A 19,260-nucleotide genomic window follows, 5' to 3' on the forward strand; every position below is an offset into this window, starting at 1 on the left:
ACTAAGTGTGGCAAGCACATTTCTCTCCCTCTCAGGATTTTCATAGAGGTGCACAGAGAGAAATGAAAGAGAAAACAATTTATATTTCTGCTCCTTTTTTTTCCTATGTGGAATGTGTTTGGAGAATTGTTTACCTGGGGTGAGTGCTTGTTTGGATTCTGGTGAGGATTGTTTGAGCCTGGTGGCCAATCCAACCCACCTAGGGCTGGACTCAAGAGAGGGTCACAAGTTGTGTGAGAGAGTCAGAAAGTAGTATGTAGTTTCAGTATCCTCCTTTTATATAGTATATTGATGTATTTTAGCATAGTTATAATAAAGAAATCATTCAGCCTTCTGAATTGAGTCAGACATCGTCATTTCTTCCCATTGGGTTCACCTGCATTTACAATAACTAAGGATAAAACAGAAGGGAGAGACACTGCTAAGTTGATTGAGGAAGGGCAGTTGGCAGCAAAGAGGAAGATATATACAGTACCCAACTGTGCAGCTTCCTTCAGGTTTTGCTGCCACTCTTCAGGGTCTGACAGCTTTGGGGGATGCCTTAACTACATCCTGGAGCTTCTTGTCATGGGAAATCCACATGAGGATTTAGGACCAATTACTCCATTGAGTTGGAATGCTGAAGAGTTCTGGTTTCATGCAACCTGTTCATCTGCTTTGTGCACACCAACATCATTTTGAGAAACCAGTAAATATGTGGTTTTATGGGTACAGTCTGACTATTTGCTTCAAAACTACCCTATGGATATGAAGTAAATTACTAAAGTTAATAGAATGTGCCTTAGAAGTGCATGAATATGTCTCTTCATGACTAAGAATTTTATTATTTTTTCTTAAGATTTTTATTGAAAGACATATGATTACTGCTTATTGTTTCCGACTTTCTGCAAAATGGAGAAAACTAAAAAGGACAGCTTTGCAATAATACAAAGAACTGCATTGATACTTTGCTTTTCTGCCTTGTTGTAAATATTTCAATCCCAAATAAGTTTTGTAGTAGCTGAAAAATGCACTAATTTTGTAAGTATAAATCTTTGAGCAATGTTATATGCTACTCTTTTTTAAAGACCAAATGAATTGAAAGATCTGCAGTCCTCAGGAAGTAAGGAAATAGTAGCCACCTGTGAAACTTGATTTCTGTATTTGCACCCTAATGGTGAATTATTTGCATGTCCTTTGTCTAAAGATTAACTTTTGTTGATTTCCTAAACCTTAAAGAATCGACTGAGCCCTCAACCTTGCAGTGTCTGAAGCTCTGCAGAACTGACATTGATAGGCCATACTGCCTTGAAAATAAGCCCTTTTTTAGCTTTAATGTGAGCAATTTTCTTTCATGTACTAGTATTGCTAAGTTTAGCTTGTGGTTGGATATCTCAAACCATGGCCAGATGAGCAGATACAGCTGGAAACAGACTTCCTGCCCTTGCTCTGTATCTGCATCCTGTGCACCAGCTGTGATCTGGAAGCTGGGAGCCAGCTGAGATGAGGGTCAGGGGTTTTCAGCAGCAGTGGAGATCCACTTTTCTGCCTCTCTAGCTCCCAGACTAGCCTGAATCTGAGCATCCCTTAGCACACACAGTTCATTTCGTTTCTCTTGGGGCCCTGTCCAAACTGCGCCCTTTGTTAATGAAATTTCATCTTTGTGAAGGATTCAGACATCTTCTGGAGTAGATCTCCTTTCACTTACCATGCATCCTACTACTACTTATGTAGTAAAACTAGCAGGGCAGATTTGGATTAGTTTGATATGTGATGCAGCTTTCAGGAAACCCCAGAATGTAGCAATGTCAGCTCTGTTGGTAATAATTATGAAGGCAGTCTTAAATGCAGGGTTTGGCTTCTCTGTTGATGATTGCACCTGTATTTTACCTCATTTGTGAAAAGTAGGGATCTGAAAGATGAATTAACACCTTTTTCTCCTTAGTGGAGAACCATTCTCTGTATTTGATTCTTTCCCAAGCCTATCTTATCAAAAAGGTCATAAAAATGGCACCAGCCAAGTGAGTTCACTGTTAACGAATATTCTTTGATGCAGTATTTCACTATGTTTTTAAGGGTGAATCTATAGCTGATCACACTTTTTTTTTTCCTTGTGAAGATAGGCTATAAAATCATATCTGGCAAAAGCGATTTTCCTGTAACTTCTTCATTTTGTGGAAGATGGTTCTCTGCACCTTTTTATGAGAACCTGGAGCTGAGCTAGACTTACCAATAAATGCAACTGAGATCTGAACTGCAGAGAAATAGCCTCACAATAAGAAGCCCATAGAAGCTGTTACAGCAAGATGAGGTATGATTTGCAGAAGCTCTGAACCTCAGTTATGTTTATCCCACAAGCTGTCGCCAGTGTGGCCACACTGTGAAAACGTGCAATCCCTAAGATGCACTGGTAGAGAACTTCTCTCTAATTTCACTGCAACATCAAAACTTAAAACTATATGTGTATGGATATTCCTGTGTCTCTGTCACTCCACTGCTTTACTGAACTAAAGTTGTGGCCCTTCAGCTTCTCTCAGCAGTTCTCTAAGCAGAAACATGGGATCAAAGAACAATTCTACCTAAGAAAGGGCTAGAGATGGTGGATTATTGAACTGCAGTGTGTGAGGTGGAGAGTGGCAGAAAGAAGCTCCTTTTTGGTACAGTTTGTCACTTCTCTTCCTCTGTTAATGCCTTTCTCCATTCATGCTTCACTGATTCTCTCTCCCACTAGGCTCAAATTCTGCCTCTCAGCCAAGGAGTATGGGGAATAAATCCTGAGTGCACACAAGGGACACTTAAGATCAGGAATCTCAGTCTGCAGGATGAACTGAGAAGATGGATAGCCTGGCTGAAGTCTGCCAAGGCTCAGAGGAGCACAGCAGCATGCCAGATCCTCCCTGTATTTCAGCATATCAGCCTGCAAAGTGTCCAGCAAGGGTAAGTGTCCAACTGCAGCACTGCTTTTGTGGTACACTATCACTATTATATTATTATAGTGGCTTTACTATAGATCTCATCTCAAAACCAGACCAGTTTCCCAAGCTAATGCAAAACAAGGCCTTGAAGACAAATAATGATGTATTTATATAGTGCATTTCTTTTTACCAGCAAACATGAAAAAAAGCACATTGATCCCAGATTACAGTGTTAGAGATGCATGAAGAACATCTGTCATTATGACAGAATCATAAGTCATCATGCTGAAGCCCTGACATGCCTTTTTTCATTGGCAAAGTAATTTTTTTAAATGGGATATAATTAAGTTGCTTAGAGCCACATATTATCTATTTTAAACCTATTATTTTTCTCATGTGAAAACTGTCAGTGAAACACACTGGTTTGGTTTTGGTTTTAAATGAAGCTAATAAAAAACCTGACCACTGTTCATCACAGCAAATCAGGGTGCTGCTAGGAACTGCCCCATGTAAAGAAATTATAAGGAAAATAAACCTGTAAGTGAAACCATGCTATAGGTGCACCAGCAAACCATCCTGACATGAAAGACAGGTAAGTAGTAAGAGGCCAACATATCTGCATCAGTAATCCTCCAGTGACTTGAATATCAAAAAGGAAATCCTACAGTGAGTGAAATCAAGGGCATATTGTAGAAGCAGTGGCCTGCTCGGGCAATCCTGACCTTGATTAACAGCTCTTCTCCCACGGGAAAGCACATACCAAAGGGTAAGTCCAGCCATAAATACCTGTGCTTTGATGTACAGCCCAGAAAACTGGGCTTTGAATGTGTGTGGGTTGAATGATAAGAGCTAGAAACATCAGCTCTGCTTTTCTTGTTTTTGTATGGTGACTTTTTCTCTCCTGCTGGCCGGTTCTAATTGATGCTAAAACTTGTACACAGAAGAAACATGTAAACACTCAAGTGAGTTTTATAAAGACGATCCCGCTTGATGACTAAGTAGTGGTCTGTTATTCTTAATCTCAAAGCATATAAGTGAGATGGGTAACAAAGCAGTGGTGTAAACATCTAGGGATAAAAGGAGAAAGAATCCCTCGCAAAATGAGTTACAACTATCCTGGAGCATAAAATGGAAGAAAGAGAGATTCTATAAATACCAAGAAGTTAGAGGAAGAGAAAGGCAGAGGTACAAATAACAAATACCCAGAGTTGAGGGAAAGGTTTTATGAATTTTGCTGCTTTCTTCACATAAGCATTAATGATAGGTACTTAACAATGCTATTTTTTTTTAACAGAATTATATATGCCAGAGTAGGGAAAAAAAAACAAGTAAAAGAATGTTTGAATAAGTGAGATGTATGCAAGTCTCTAATGCTTGCTGAAATTCACTTAATACCTACTGGGCTCTTGACTTATGTCTGAAAGTTCCTGAAGGACTGGATAAGTCACCAGGGCCTACAGCAACTATGTGCCCTAAGAAGGAAATACAGTCAGCATCATACTTAAAATTTTTGGGAATTAGCAGAAATCTGACATTATAATACACATTTTACACATTATTTTAAACCAAGCACGCACTTGGTTTAAAGCCTTGCTCTTCCTTAATTCTTCCCATCATGGCACCTGGGTTTTCAAAAAGCAAAAGAAAAATTTAGTGAGGTTTTTTTTCTTAAATTTGGCATTCAAGGCAGGCTTAGATTTCAACACAATTAAGAAGTTGTTGGCTGTTTGCAAGGTTATAATCATTCCTGCTTTTAAAAATGGGAAAGGAAGAACCTAGGGAATTACAGAGTACTCTGCCTAACATCAATACTGAGAAAGATAATGAGACAAATTATTGAGAAGTGAATTCATACACACCATGAGAAGGTGATAAGAAGCATCCAACATTAATTTGTCAAACTAATCTGAGTTCCTTCTTGAATAAGGCAACTGGTCCAAAAGATAAAGAAAAGCAGTTCAAATGACTGTATGTAAGACCCAAGATGTATCTTGACCTGAGTAAGGCTTTTAACATCATCCTGCATGCTCTTAAATGAACTGGGGAAAGCTGTTCCGTTTGAAATCACTCCTAATTCGAAAAATAAACCTAATACCTGGTGGTTGGTGGCTACACGTGATGTCTTGCACAGCTCCTAATGGGTAGGCTTCTGTCAACATTTCAGTGAGGATTTAAATGACAGAATTAGAAATAATTATACACCTATAAGCTTGGTAGGTGACAATATGTAAAGATTTGCAGAATGTGCTCAAGGAGAGAGTTAGAACTCAAAATATCCTGATCGTTTGTGAAAGTCAACATGAAAAATTTTAACAAAGGCGATCACAGAAGATGAAACATTTGGGAGGATGAAATCAAAAGCATAACCACAAAATGGCACTGCAGATAAAGATCGAGTGATTAATGAGGGCCATGAATGAGCTAACATTTTGATGTGGTTGAGGAAAAGATTCTAGATTTTCTTGAATTGTCTGCTCAAGACAGTGTATGTAGGATGCTCTTCTGGGCACTGGTGAGGTCTCAACTAAAATACCATTTTACTCTGAGGCACCATAATTTCAGAAACATGTAGATCAGCTGGAGGCAATCCAGAGATCAAAAAGGAGATTGGAAAATTGGATATATAAAGCAAGGTTGCAAGTTCTAGTTTTGTTTTAATCTTAAATAATAATAATAATAAAGGTTATATGGTGTTCAACAGTCTGAGTACATAAATGGCTGTTACAAAGAGGGTAGTTTTATGGTTTTTGATGCCCACTAAGGACACACAGAATGTTGAGGAACCTTTTTCAGCTATACTACAATAAATAAGACAGTAACCCATTCTAACTAGAAGAAAAGATTACTGCTGGAATATATTATCCAGGAAGGTTGTATAATATTTGCCATTATTGATTTTAGATACAAATCAGAGGGACTGCCACCTGCACTTATCAAGACAGTTGTGGACTTTCTTTGAAGCTAGGAGATGGCTCAGGTGCATGTTTTGTAGCAGGTGGCTGAGATGACTGGAACTGTGACAGAGCATACAAATTATTACATGGTAATCCATACCATATTTCCCCTAAGAAAGCATTTGAAAATTCCATGTGCAGTTCTGAGCATATTCAATTGCTGTTATGGAATATTGCACATGTCCTTCTTTGGTATTTTCTTTAACTTCTTTCCTTTGATTTTGTGTTGTGGGGTTTTTGCTTTGTTTTTATTTTACCTCAGGAACTTTTGGTACAGCTTTGATTAAAAATATTGAGGAATAACAAACTACATAACCTCTTGAGATTCCATCCAAATCTATACTTCTATGATTCATGTGCAAACTACTGTATTTTTCTGAGCTGTTGGAGAGCTTTGCAAGCACAAGTTAATTATTAAACTAGTTATTTTCCCAGGGCTATAATGACCTAATGATTTATGATAGTGCTCAAATGAGGAATTAAACAAACAAATCCAGAATAAACACAGATCAAATAATCTTTGCCAATGAAAAAGAACAAAATGTTGTTTTCATGCCAGTGGGTCTGCAAAACAACAGCATAGTTGTTAGTTAGCTGTTACTTGTTAGTAAAACTAACAAGTGCAGGCTTCTCAACCTGTGAGAATTTCTACTTTAGTAATTATTTTTATTCAAAGTTTTAGGACATTTTTATATTTTGGAAAATTAGAAGAATGTGAACGAGAAAAAAAATGTAGTGTTTTGAGAAGGTTGGTAAGTTTTAGGGGCTTGAATTACAACTGAGCATTTCAACATTCAAAAACCAAAATACTGCAGTCATGGTGTACCACATATATATATATGTATCTATATGTGTGTATATGTTTTTATATTTATATATATATATATATATATATATATATATATCTTAGCTAGGGGAGCACAGAGCCCTCATATACACAAGAAAATGCCAACCAGAATTACTGTGCAAGTAAAATTGCATTCTGCAATATGATATTTTTTGTGTTATCTCAAAATAAATCTCTTTAAAATCATACAAAGGAAAACTGAGCAAACCCATTTATTTTTCTATTTCATTTTTTTACTATTTAAAACCGAAGTTTTTTCCAAAAAAAATGCTCTTTGTTAGAAATTCAAACCCATATAAAACTTCTGACAAATTCTAGTCACTACTTCATATGAAAGTAACTAGCTCAAAAATGTCTTCTAGAGAAATCTGTGTTCATCAGAGTGAACTGTAGTTAACCAAAATATGACTGTAAACTGGAAGTGTTTTCAGTCACCATTGTTATTTTAATCTAGCAAAAGATGATCTTCAAAGATAGGATCAGGGTTATGACTTTCCAGAAATTTATAAATATTTAGTTTCAGTGTTCATGGTCTATACTTCAGTGAATATCTACTGGTTCTTTTGTTCTTTTGAAACTATACAGGACTTTTAGACACAAGAATAAGGAATTTCATAATGCACAAGACCTTTCCCTCATAAGAAAATGTGGCTTGCATCAGGTATATCATTAGACACCCCACCTGTGGATCCATGGAACTAAAAAACTTGCAGAATTTCAAAGACCCTGGGACAAACATGTCAGGTGTCAAGGAAAGCCTTAATCCCAAAGTACAGGGAGGGACAATTAGACAATGGGGGTTGGGGTAGATAACCTTTAAAGATCTCTCCCAAAAATCAAGATCTGTGAATCTGTGCCCCAAGAGGAGAGAGCTCGGCTGAGCTGAGCTTGCTCAGGACAGCCCAGGTGAGCTGATTTCATTGCTGGGACCTATAAATACGAAGGTGGACTCTGCTTTGCAGGCCAGGGTGTTGGTACAGCCCCACTGCACACGCCAACAGACTAAAGTGTCTTAAGCAGCTTAAATAGCTTTAAGCAGCTTTGAAGGCTTAGATACTGTAAGCTTATAAAGCAGTTTAAGCTGCTTAAACCACTCTAGGACTTTAACAAGGGCCCCACGATGCGCTCCTCGCCTGGTGACTGAAACAAAGCTCGCCCGCCATGGGCTGGAAGGATGGAGCTGCAGGGCTGCCACAGATCCAGCAAGGAATCTGCTGATATTGACATACTTTGTCAATGATGTAGTATGAAATAATGCATCATATACTTTCACCCCTTGGTTAACTCATTGTTGCTTTCTTTTCTCTTAACAACCTCACTTCCCCAGCCACTGCTGTGTCTTTTTCTCCCTATTTTCACCAATTCAGCTCAGGTTCTTTCAATATCTCTTTTCTGTCCAATTAATTCTTCCTAAGAGATCAATGGGCTTTTCTTACTGCAGTGATACCTTTTATGAAGAAAACACATCTCAATTCAGCCTATTCAATCCACAGAGCCATGCTGGGGGTAACTGATCATTTGTATCAGGGATGGTTTAACCTAAATCTAGAAATATTTTTCTCAGAAGAAGGACATGAGTTGATAGAAGCATTATGAAAAAAACCCAACCATGTAATCTCAGGAAGTACCAATGGCAGTCATTAAGTTATCACCTAGAAAATCAGGAAACCAGATGGGAAAGCATTGTTCAGAAGAAGGAATACAATGCACTGAATCTGTGTTGAAGTTTCTGGCATTTTAGAGGTTTCATAAAGGATGTAGGAGGAGGAAGTCTGGGAACAGCTGTCCCGAAAAATGGGTAAATTTATGTTTCTACACTGAATCTCTTAAGGCTGAAAGGGCTTTGTTTTTAGTTTTTACTCTGTCTGAATTTGGGATATGCTGTGCAAACCACAAGTCACATTGTTCCTACTAAAGGATGTAATACCCCCTCCCTCTTACACAGAAGACAGCAGCTGAGTGTAGGTTTGGTTTGGTTTAGTGACAATTCACTTTGAGCTCCCATGCTAGTAACCAGGGCAGTGTTGAGAATACACTGGAGCACTTGATTCAGATGTGATATCCTTGCTGCAAAGGATCCACTCAGGCCTGCATCACACCACTTTTCTTGTGTTTGAATTCCCTTCCCAGTTTCTTTACAGGTAACATTCTCCTCTTCCTTTTCATAACCTTCACCAATTTCCTGGGGATGTATCCTAATTTCTATTTCTCGGGTGTTCTCTCTCTCCCCTCAGCTTCACTGGGCCCCTATTTTTCACAGGCTTATGCAATCCCATTACATGCGCCTTTGTATATATCACACACTTCAGTCGCAATTTAGCTAATAAATGTAATTATAAAGCTTATAATACTCAAACAATGTGTTTGAAAGACTTGAAAGACTTAAGAGTGTAAGCAGGAAGAGGAATAATGGTCAGCCCTACTTACTGATCTGTTTTTTGATGATTGTCTATAGTGTGTATTGAATGCACACCATGTCAAATGTGATATAATTATATAAGCATCATTTAACACTTTCATTAGGGCTTGATTTATACCAAATGTTATTTTTTCCAGTATCCTGAAAGAATGTTTGTCTCCATTCTTATTGAAGAAAATTATTTGTAGCATGATTTATTTTTTTCAAGTCATCAATGCATTTTAATCTCTTCTCCCATTTATCTACCTATCAATAATTACTTCCTTCAAAATGTGTTCAAAACCCCCACATATGATATCAATAGGATTCACTAGCTTGGTGAGTGATTGAGTTATTTTTTTCTTAAATATTAGTTTGATATTCTCCCATTAGGTGACACCACTGGTAGTTAACAGGTATATTTGTAGTGCAGTGTGAGAACCATGGGAATGTGGTTTTCTTGGGTTCATGACTTGTGTCTTCATCATCCTCCTAGATGTCCCATCTCCTTCTCCAGTTCCTTCTCCAGCTCCAGCCAGTTTTTTAGGAAAAAGGGCAGGTTGTCTAGACTCTCTGTGGGTTTTGTGATCAGTGGATCAGCATTAGCTGCTTGGTGTCCATACAGCTCTCAGGATGGAGAAGGTGAGCTGCAATCCCCATTCCTTCAACTTCAACAGTAATTTGGGTCTTGTTCTTCTCTAGGAAGCTGCTTATTTGCAGCAACAATTAATGATGGGAATTGAAGACGGTAAGGTTAATTGTGAGTCATGGAAAGTCATCTTTTTTAGCCCTGAAAGCTATATGTAGTCATCTATTCACAACTCAAGCATTTTATTTGTCATGCATGCTATTACATCTGAGGAAACAAAGGTCCTACTCATGTTGCAAGACAGTTTGGGTAGTTTCACAACTGAATGATTTCTTTTAACATTTGTAGACCAGAAAATAGAAATCAGGCATCAGGTCATGTATGCAGGCCATGGTTTCGCAGACATTTACCCTTATGCCCAAATTTCAATTGGAACTTTATTTTCCTTGACTTCCAGGAAACATCAGGGTGTTCTAAAATTAACTCTGCTGCTTTGAGGTGACAGCAGCACTGCATGTTTGCATGGCTTGATAAACAACGGTGTGTGCTCAAGAAGTATTTTGCTGACTGTGTTAAGCGTGGTGAGGTCACACATCTGTGCTGATCCATTCACCAGTGGAGAAAGAAAGTTTTCAGTGATGCTGCTGGACTAAATCACCAAGTGCTGACAGCTGCCAGGGTTGTGTTGCTGGGCAGATCATCAGGTGGTGGCCAGCCACTGAGGGCTGCTCATGCAGCAAAAATGTACAGGACAGCAGAGTCACCCTTCCTTCCTTCCCCAAAGTCAAGGAAGGAAGGACCGTCTCCTTGATGACCTTGATTAGAGCTGATGGACAGCATGGGGCTTCCATAAGGAAGTAAGTTTTTCTTGTCCCTCTAGCTTCTTCAGCATTTTCTTCCAAACCTTCATGCTCCCACCACTGTTTAATATTTTTTTTTAATCTTGTTAAGCTGAAGTAAAACAATGGCTTATTTCAACTTCAAAAAATAAGTTTTATTTACATTTGTTCCTAGCTATTTTTTTCTTTTTTTTTTTTCAGATTTGATGGCTAGCTTCTTCAGCTAATGGATGACACAGAATATTGCCTGAATCTATTATATATCTATGAACACCAAATTCCTAGATTTCAAGACCCTCCCAATTGCTGGAAGTCATCTTAAGAGGTGAATAGAGTTTAAGATTTTAGGAAGAAAGCCCAAGTTTCCACTCTACCAATATTAATTTAATGTGTTCCCACCTGCACCCTTCATTCTGTAATTGGGCTGTGCTTCCATCTCCACCCACATCCTGCCTTGACTCATGTCCACGTGTGGATGACAGGGGCAGTGACAGGTAAGTCAGCCAGCTTGCAGGCTGAGTCACTCCAGGAAGGCAGACTGTCATCTGGCAACTAGGATGGAGAAGAAGGAAGTGTGCCAACCAAACAGGTGATCTGAGCAATGCATGGCACCCCACATGCCAAAACACAGGTTGCACAATGTTGGCTATGACAGAGAAATGTGTAAAAGAATACACAAATGCATTTCCAAAATGGCCTTCATAGTGGGAAATAAGAAATACCAAAACTCAGCCTATTTGTTTTTATGGATCACTTTAATAGCAAAGATGAATGTAGCAGTCAAGAAACAGAGCAATGGTGTGGTATAACCCTCTCAGCATTTTTGTTCACTTTTATATGGATGTCTTTTCCTCTGCATGGAGGTTCAAAAGCAGGATCACAAACACAATTTATGAGTATGGAGCAATTATGCTATTTGTTGAATTGTACACACAATAAATGGCTGTGAGTAATGTGCTATTAGCCTAAGCATTAATACCCTCACCACCTCTGATGCAGGTAACCACTGGATTTCTGCTGCTCAGGCAGATGGCAATCACATGGGAAAGTGCCAGACTCCATTGCTTCTTGCAATAGGATGATCCTTGTTTTGCTGAGTTGCTATATTCTATTTTTTTTTCTCAGAGTTTTAGAGTTATTTTAGTTGTTAATTTTTCCACAAGTCTGCAAGTGACTGCTGCCAACTCAACAATTTCACTTCTGTTCTTGTTTCAGCTTTTTTTTTTACATATCTTGCTTGGCTTAAGTGCTTGTATTGTCACTTATAGGTTAGCAACCTTTTTTTAGTCAAGCAGACTTGGGGTCACATAGCCTACCTAGGCCTTGTGTTAAAACAGTTTGAGTGTGAATGAATGTATGTGAATGTATTAAAATAGTTTGAGTACCAATATGGTGGGAGACAGACGGATCTGTACTTGTTGTTTGATGTATTTTTAAGCACCTTGCTGGCTTAAACATGTGGGTCTTGCCAGATGGCAGAAAGACTCAGAAATAGATACTGACATGAACACCCTGCAGGGGCAGATGTTCTGTATCACTAACTGGTGGTATCAGTGGTGGTCTTTGTAATGCTAAGCAGAAAGGTCTGGGAAGGATGGGCAGAACAAGTCAGGTAAGTCCAAAAAAGGGTGCATCATAAAGAAAATAAAAACTCAGAAATAAAAATTCCATAGTGCTGTGTGGTCATTGAAGGGACGTAGACCATGCTTTGCATGTAAAGCCAGTTTATAACAGTAATCACCAGTATTTATAGTACTCTAATGTCCATGCAAAACGTTCCACTGGGACCCCTTAAGTCCCTGTTACATTCTTTTGTGCCAGCAATGCCCTTGCTACATCTTCTCTTCTCAGAGGGGTCCGAGTGACCTGACACGATGTATTCACTTTTGTTCTTGCCTTGAGTTTATCTCTCCCATGGCTTCCACTGTACCAGGGCCAGGAGGTCTGAGGCATTACCCAGCTCAGCTTCTGATCTTCCACACTGCTCAGACAATGAAAAGTGTGTGGAATTACAGGAAGGAACCTGAGAGTAAACAACTCAATGATAAATAATGTCCTCTGTGAAGATGCAAAGGAAAGATGAACAGAGATGTATCAAATACCTGACACTTGAAACTGAAACTCCTGCCCCGATAGGAAACCACAGACCTTGTTTACTAAGTTACAAAAATCCTGTGCGGGTAGTTTAAACAGGAAGTGGGCTGATCAAAAGCAAAGATAGGGAAATACATACAACAGATATAATATGGATCAGCAAAGCATTTTGAATAAGTCAGCAGCAGAAAGTTAGCCCTACTTGGACATGAGATTCTGTAACATGAGATGATGTGAATCTCTTTAAAAAGAGATTTGCCATTGGTGCGCTGATGACATCAAAAAAGCAAGTTGTTGTCCAGTAGGTAGCAGCAAAATGCATTGAAAGACATTTTGGTTGTAGTAGAAATGCTGAGACCACGATGTCACTGCAGAAGTAAAATTTTAGAAGTTGTTGGGGAAAAAAAACCTAGGAAAAATGCCAAATGTTTACTAGAGCAAACATGGAGTTGCTAAAGTCTTAAAATGTGAGAATGGGTAGGTATCTCTCTGCCCTATGCTATAGGGGAGGTCATTTGCAGTGGAATACCACGCAAGATGACACAGGATTGGAGGAGAGCAGCCTCTGGACTCAGGTCCAGACAACCAGATATTCATGCAAAGTGCATCCTGAAAGAACACGTGCAATGGCATGCTTTGCTCATCACCACCTTCATTGATTATTTTTTCAGGTTGCTTGACATGGGCCTCAGGAATGCCTTGTGGAGTTCAGCACTCAGCTCTGTCACCACAGCCTCGCAGAGAGGAGTGGATGGTTGTGTCTGGGAGTCCATCTAAGTAAGAGGCTGGTGTACTTTGAACACTGGTGTGAAGCAAGGCTACACTTGATTTCTGGGGCTGCTTAGCATTATCCTACATAGCTACTGTGTAAGCATCATGAGCAGCAGCATTCTGTGGGGTAGATTGCACATCTCTTGGAAGCACAAATTGTGCTAGTAGCACTGTGTTACTGAGCCATAGACCTGAAAAAAAACTGTGAAGATACATAACCTAGCAAAAGAAGTAAGCCAGACAGGATTCAAAATCAGTTATCAAAGCAAACATCCTTGAAAGCTTAATACCAAGCATCAAAGTCATGCTAGAAAATACAAATTCTGAGAAAGCAGAGCTTGCCAGTCCTGTCCATATCCCACTTCTGACTAATTAGGAAAGAACTGACAGTAAAAATAGGAGAGTCTTCCACCACTCATTTCAGCATATGGAAATTCAAGATATTCAGTTTCAGATGAAAACAAAATACTTTTTAGAATTATTATTTACATGTAATTACAATGCTAAAATAGATCCTGGAAAACAGAGACATCAAAGATGATAGGAAAACTAGATGCCTTGAGAAAAAAGGAAGTGCCTATGAAAAAGTCTGAGTGTTGAACTCAGCACAGAGTTGAACTGCTACCACCACCTCTGCTTCCAACACAGTCAGCAGGGAGCGTAGGATATCATTGTTGTACATCCTCTGAATGGCAACCCCCAAGAATTCCCCCAGAGGTGATCCAGTGTGTGAAGAAGACCCACCTTACAGAAATGATCGTGATCAGTCCCAACTGTGTATGCTAGAAACAACAAGGAATGAATGGTGGTAAGAAATGGAAGGTGCTACCTTCTACAGCAAAAATAACATGGGGCTGCAAAGAGGATCCAATAGATTCTCTGTAAGTGCTTTTTTTGCTCTGCAAAGCAAAATTGCATTAGCTAGCTTGCCACTGGAGATAATAGTTGAGAACCTTACCAAAGGGGAGGGAAATAATGTTCTTGCTCCAAAGATGCAAAGAGTAGCTGCTGTCCAGGCAAAAGCACTGTACCAAATACTTCAAGGAGCCAAGGAAAACCTTGTGCTGAGGCATCACTTTGTAATTGCTGCAGCCATGGTGGACTGGGGAGGAAATCCACGTCAAGATTTGGCAGGTGTGGGACTCAGGTAGTCATGCCAATAGAAATTGCTTGATCCCTGATTAAAAGGAGCTTTGCCTTTCATGTATCTCCAAAGGTATCTAGAGTCTACTGATGTAATTAGCAATGATGGTTTATTTTCATTACCTAGACTGAATGAAAGGTCTTTAATCAAACTGTGTTGTATTAGAGACAGTTCCATTGTTTAGCCATAAATATTTGGCGTGCAGTCTGGTGTTGATATGCAAGGTTAGTAGTACCTATAAAATAAGTAGTCCTTTTTTTATTTGCATTATCTACCAGGTTGTTTTTTGCATATTAAGGTTGAACTTAGATCTGAGTGTGCTTTTTGAGGTGATTCCTCATTGAAATAAGGTGGCACACTGAATACATTCAGGATATATTGTTTCTGCTACAATTCCCAGTCATTTATGTAGCCAAATTTTGACTCAAAAGCACTAAATCTATGCTTCTTTAGAAATGTAAATCTCTACAGTCTGTTCCCAGCTTTCTTTTACATTTCTCATAATATCAAGCCCACACACAGCCCAGATTCCTCAATGGTAGCTGGTGAAATTTTTCCAACTTCTTGAGCTATATATATTCCTATGTCTTGAGCAGAAGCCTGTGTCTGTGTTTTGAGTGCAGACTGCTGTTATTTTAGATACCTACCTCCATAAAGGAGCACAAGTGTTTCTTACATGTCTTCATTATGGGAATTTTTTCATTACTTTCACAGAGGCTTAACCTCATTTCCAAAATGAGGTTGTTCTTGTTCTCCAAAGTTAAATAACTAAATACAGGTATAGATGTGTGTGAGAATGTGTGTGTGTGTGTGTGTGTATAAAACATTGGGAGTCTGTCCATCAAGATCCATATGTATTTATATGCATATAATGGTTGAAGTAAAGAGTTTTATTCAGGAAGGAGTCTTAAATGTGTGCCTTCTTTTTAAGCACTTACTGAAGAGAGGTTTCCTGCATTTTTACACACTTTTCTGAATAGGGGTGCATCAAATAACAGGCTTATTTTCTTAGTTTCTGAAATATCACTTCCTGGATCACCTGCTGCTTGCAAGGCTGACAGCAGCAAGGGGATATAAACCTTAGCTCACACTGCCTCACCAGTAACAGAAGGACACATTGCATGTACTCATACAACATGTTGTTCCTCAGGTGAGACCATGTGCTTTAGTAACCTGTCTTTATGGAGTGGGAACATTAACATGAAGGTCATGGGTCCCAGAACACAGCTGTGATGAAGCAAATCTACATTGTGACATTCAAATTTGTTATATAATTAGAGCATTCAATTATAGACTGAAAGACACACTTAGACTGTATTAGAATGTACTCTGATGTAAATGAGGTTAATTCCCTAACAGGCCGGGCAGTGATAAAAGGAGCAGATAAGCTCCCAGCACTAACTGGGGACAAAATTAAGCAAATGGCATTCTTGCCTGCCTTGCCCTGCTCTGCCTGGCCTCATCCTGTGCCCTGATCCTATGGCCCTGAAAGCCCCTGCCACAGCTCAAAGGTGGGCTCAAAATGCCCACCTTTTTTTGTAATCTGCTAATAAATGATTTCTCCTTTGGGTTCCAGCTGCAGCTCTGCCCTTGTGCAGGGTATCAGTCAGGTAGAGCAGCCACAAGCCCTGGGAACAGCTAGGACTCTTCAACAATTTCAGTAGTTTTCTTGGGTTAATGCTGGGTTTAGTCTCTGAAAACAATAAGTTTTGATAGGAGCCCTTGTTTCTGTAGGCTGATCTGGCTGGTTCAGCCATAGCTGATGTAAGCTGGAACATTGAGGCTTGTTTCAAAGAGAGAGGGAATGCAAGCCAAGACACAAATATGGGCCCCTATTTTCCTTTGAAAAATATGGTTAAGTTTCCATTTTCCTCTCAGGCAGCAATAAGCTACTCCTCCAAGTGAGCAAAGGGTCCTTTATATTTTGGAGATATTTGAGGAAATTGCTATGGCATTATTGTTCCATAAGTCACTTCCAAAATATTCTAGGTCTCACGCAGAGGTGGAAAGAGTCTGTGACCAGACTGCACAGTCTAGAAACAACTGAGATTAAATGCAAGGGCAGCAGGAACAATGTCCAAAACAGATAAATCAGGGTGACTGCATAGTCGCATTCTTGTTTTCACTCTGTACTAAAAGATAGGGCAAAATAAGCCTGTATAGCAAATACATGAAAAAACATATAGTGGAAGAAATATTTATGCTGTATTAGCATATTCTCTGCTCTAAATGAGTCTGGGTTAATTGCTTATCAGACCAAAATGGGATACCAGGGGAGGTAAGCTCTTAATATCACATTAGGAGAAATTAATTAAGCAGAATAAACATAATTTATTTGATTCTTCTATTTCGTATTTCAATTGCTTTATTAACAGTCTCAGTAATGTTCTTTAACAAATTCTTTATTTATTTTCTTAAGCAGACAAAAAAGAAAAATTAAAACTATCTGGAAAGAGATTAATTTTATCCTGGTTCCTCGTTCTCCTCAGCAGATGAACAACTGCAGCCTCAGCACAGATTTCTGCTACTTGAGTTAATGGAGTGCCGCTGCCAGTCACGGGTTGTCATCCTCTGAGTAAAGCCCTCCCAGAAAGAGGATTGCTGATGGGCACTGGTGAGAAACATGAACTGAGGATTTGCTTGTTGGCTGGGATGGCAGGTAATTGGATAGATGTATATTCCAGATATAAGGTAACCCACTGTGTCTCCTCCAGCCTCTCATCATCCTTGTCCTTTTTCTTTCCCCACTTCATCCTACACCTCATCTGCTCCTACAGGAAGACACAGTGGATCCCAGCTCCTGATCTCCCAATCTGATTAGCTCTTTGCTCACTCCCCAGTATGACACTTGTGCTTCCAATTTACTTGGCAGGACTGCCCTAACTCCCCAACTCCTTCTTATGATCCCATTTCTCATCTATAATAGGTTTGGTATCCAATATCTCTGTCTGAAAAATTCTTCACAGTGCATTTGAAGAACTCTGTACTCTTGATTTGAACAACTGTGTTGCTGGGACCTGAGGAAGGCAGACCCCTGCTTTTCTTTTGTAGAGTATGCTTTTACAGTTCATGTCCATCCATAGCAAATGGGACCTCCTAGGAAAGTGTTCTGTTTAAATCAAAGTCATCTTTATTAAACACGCACCAAGACTTTTCATATACCTGTCACTGACACAAAAGCTGTTTTCTATCAGTTTTTAAGTCCTTACACCAAACTTGCAATATATAGGTTTTGTCAAAGAAGACACCAGAATTTTTAACCACAGCACATTTGCCTTTACAGCCTGTCAGACACGTCAGAGATGTCCGAGTTGTTTTACACTCGCTCCCCTTGAGAATGTGCGTCAAGTAAAAAGTCCTGAATGATAAAATTTCATATTGTTTAGACAGGACAGCAGTATGAACGCATTTAATCTTATAAAAAGCATTCTAATATCTTTAGTGACCACTATACAGACTTTTATTCCTTAGAGAAAATAAGGAATGCCCTTGCAAACAAGAAAAATTAGATTGTGTTGTGCCAAGGCCTATGCTCTAAATAGTTCAAGGTGGCCAGTGTACAGCTCTGACTGTTACATAAAGCAATTTGCAAAGATCAGTGGAAATTAAACACAAAATAAAAGCTTCTTCAAGAAAACAAGATCCAGTGAAAAGCCCCAAGGACTATGCTGAAATCATTTTCAGTAAAGATAAAAAAAGTGAGACTAGACTCAGTAGTAGTCTAGCAGAGTAGTTGAGAGAAGACTCTCAGTCAGGTGTAAGAAGTATGACACTGATTATGTGGGCAATTATGATGAGATTTATTTCTGATACAGTATCTAAATATTGCCAATGCAATGTATAACTTAAGCAGGTCTGAAGGGCTATAACATAGACAGGGTCAGCTGGAAACCGTGCAGGTTTGCAGAAAGCACAATTGCAAAGCACCGATGGAGCTGCATTAGGATTTTACTCAGCTGTCCAAACCTGAGTGTTCCCATCCTCGGGCTGGATGTACCCTGCAGGTGTCCCTGCAGGGGTGGGATCTACCTGGAAGCTGCCCTGCAGCCTTGGGAGGTCACTTTGCCATTTGGCCCAGTCTCCAGGAGCATTTTGTACCCTTTTGCAGGCCCATGTGTACCAAGATCAATCACAACCATCACCACTCCCCCACCTCTGGAATGCATTAATTATGCAAGCATCCAGACAGTTCCTCCTGCAATTCCCACCTGCTGTTCTTATCTTAGGACAGATCATATTCCAAGAGTGCATGGGAGAGGGGGTTGCTGTGCATGGAGGACACACTCCAAGACCCAATTATTTTTTGGTCACCATCACAGGGGGAAAATTGATACAGTAAACTTTGCTAATAAGCAAAATCATGAGTGGTGGGCTATTCTGACTCCCTGGTGACCCACATCTTGAGCTGCAAGGATACTTAATTTGACCCAAACTGCAGAAAGATGGGTAGGCAGCAGATGCACAACAACCTGGTTTGTACTTTTCCTTCCCTCCCTGATTCTTTCCTTTTTCACATGTGTTTCCCTTTGATTTCTGTTTGAGAAAAATCTGCTTGAGATACTAAAGCTGTCTTTTGGAGAGCTGCTGTGATGCTGTTAATAAACATCCAAAATGCTGTGTTAGAGACAGCAGGGCATTGCTGCAATTACATGTTTCTGTGTGACCAACAGACAATATGCTGTCCTAAAATTTTCTAGCAATGTATTTGCTATTCAGGACCAACACCAGAG

General features: G+C 39.4%; 2 long non-coding RNA genes across 2 annotated transcripts in view; both read left to right on the forward strand.

The window, feature by feature from the left end:
• Window positions 1-2,123, forward strand: part of LOC110475224 (uncharacterized) — an 83,291-nt gene extending 81,168 nt beyond the window's left edge. Inside the window, exon 6 of the long non-coding RNA XR_004147677.1 lies at window positions 2,103-2,123. This is a non-coding gene — a long non-coding RNA (uncharacterized LOC110475224). The remainder of the gene's footprint in view (window positions 1-2,102) is intronic.
• A 116-nt stretch (window positions 2,124-2,239) lies between these two features.
• On the forward strand, window positions 2,240-17,174 carry LOC144246294 (uncharacterized). Its single transcript, XR_013339961.1, has 5 exons — window positions 2,240-2,290; window positions 2,711-2,916; window positions 10,723-10,846; window positions 13,287-13,392; window positions 17,020-17,174. It is a non-coding gene; the product is annotated as an uncharacterized LOC144246294 (long non-coding RNA).
• The last annotated feature ends 2,086 nt before the right edge of the window (window positions 17,175-19,260 follow it).

This window comes from Lonchura striata, chromosome 5 (assembly GCF_046129695.1).
Source record: "Lonchura striata isolate bLonStr1 chromosome 5, bLonStr1.mat, whole genome shotgun sequence".
NCBI classification, from domain to species: Eukaryota; Metazoa; Chordata; class Aves; order Passeriformes; family Estrildidae; genus Lonchura; species Lonchura striata.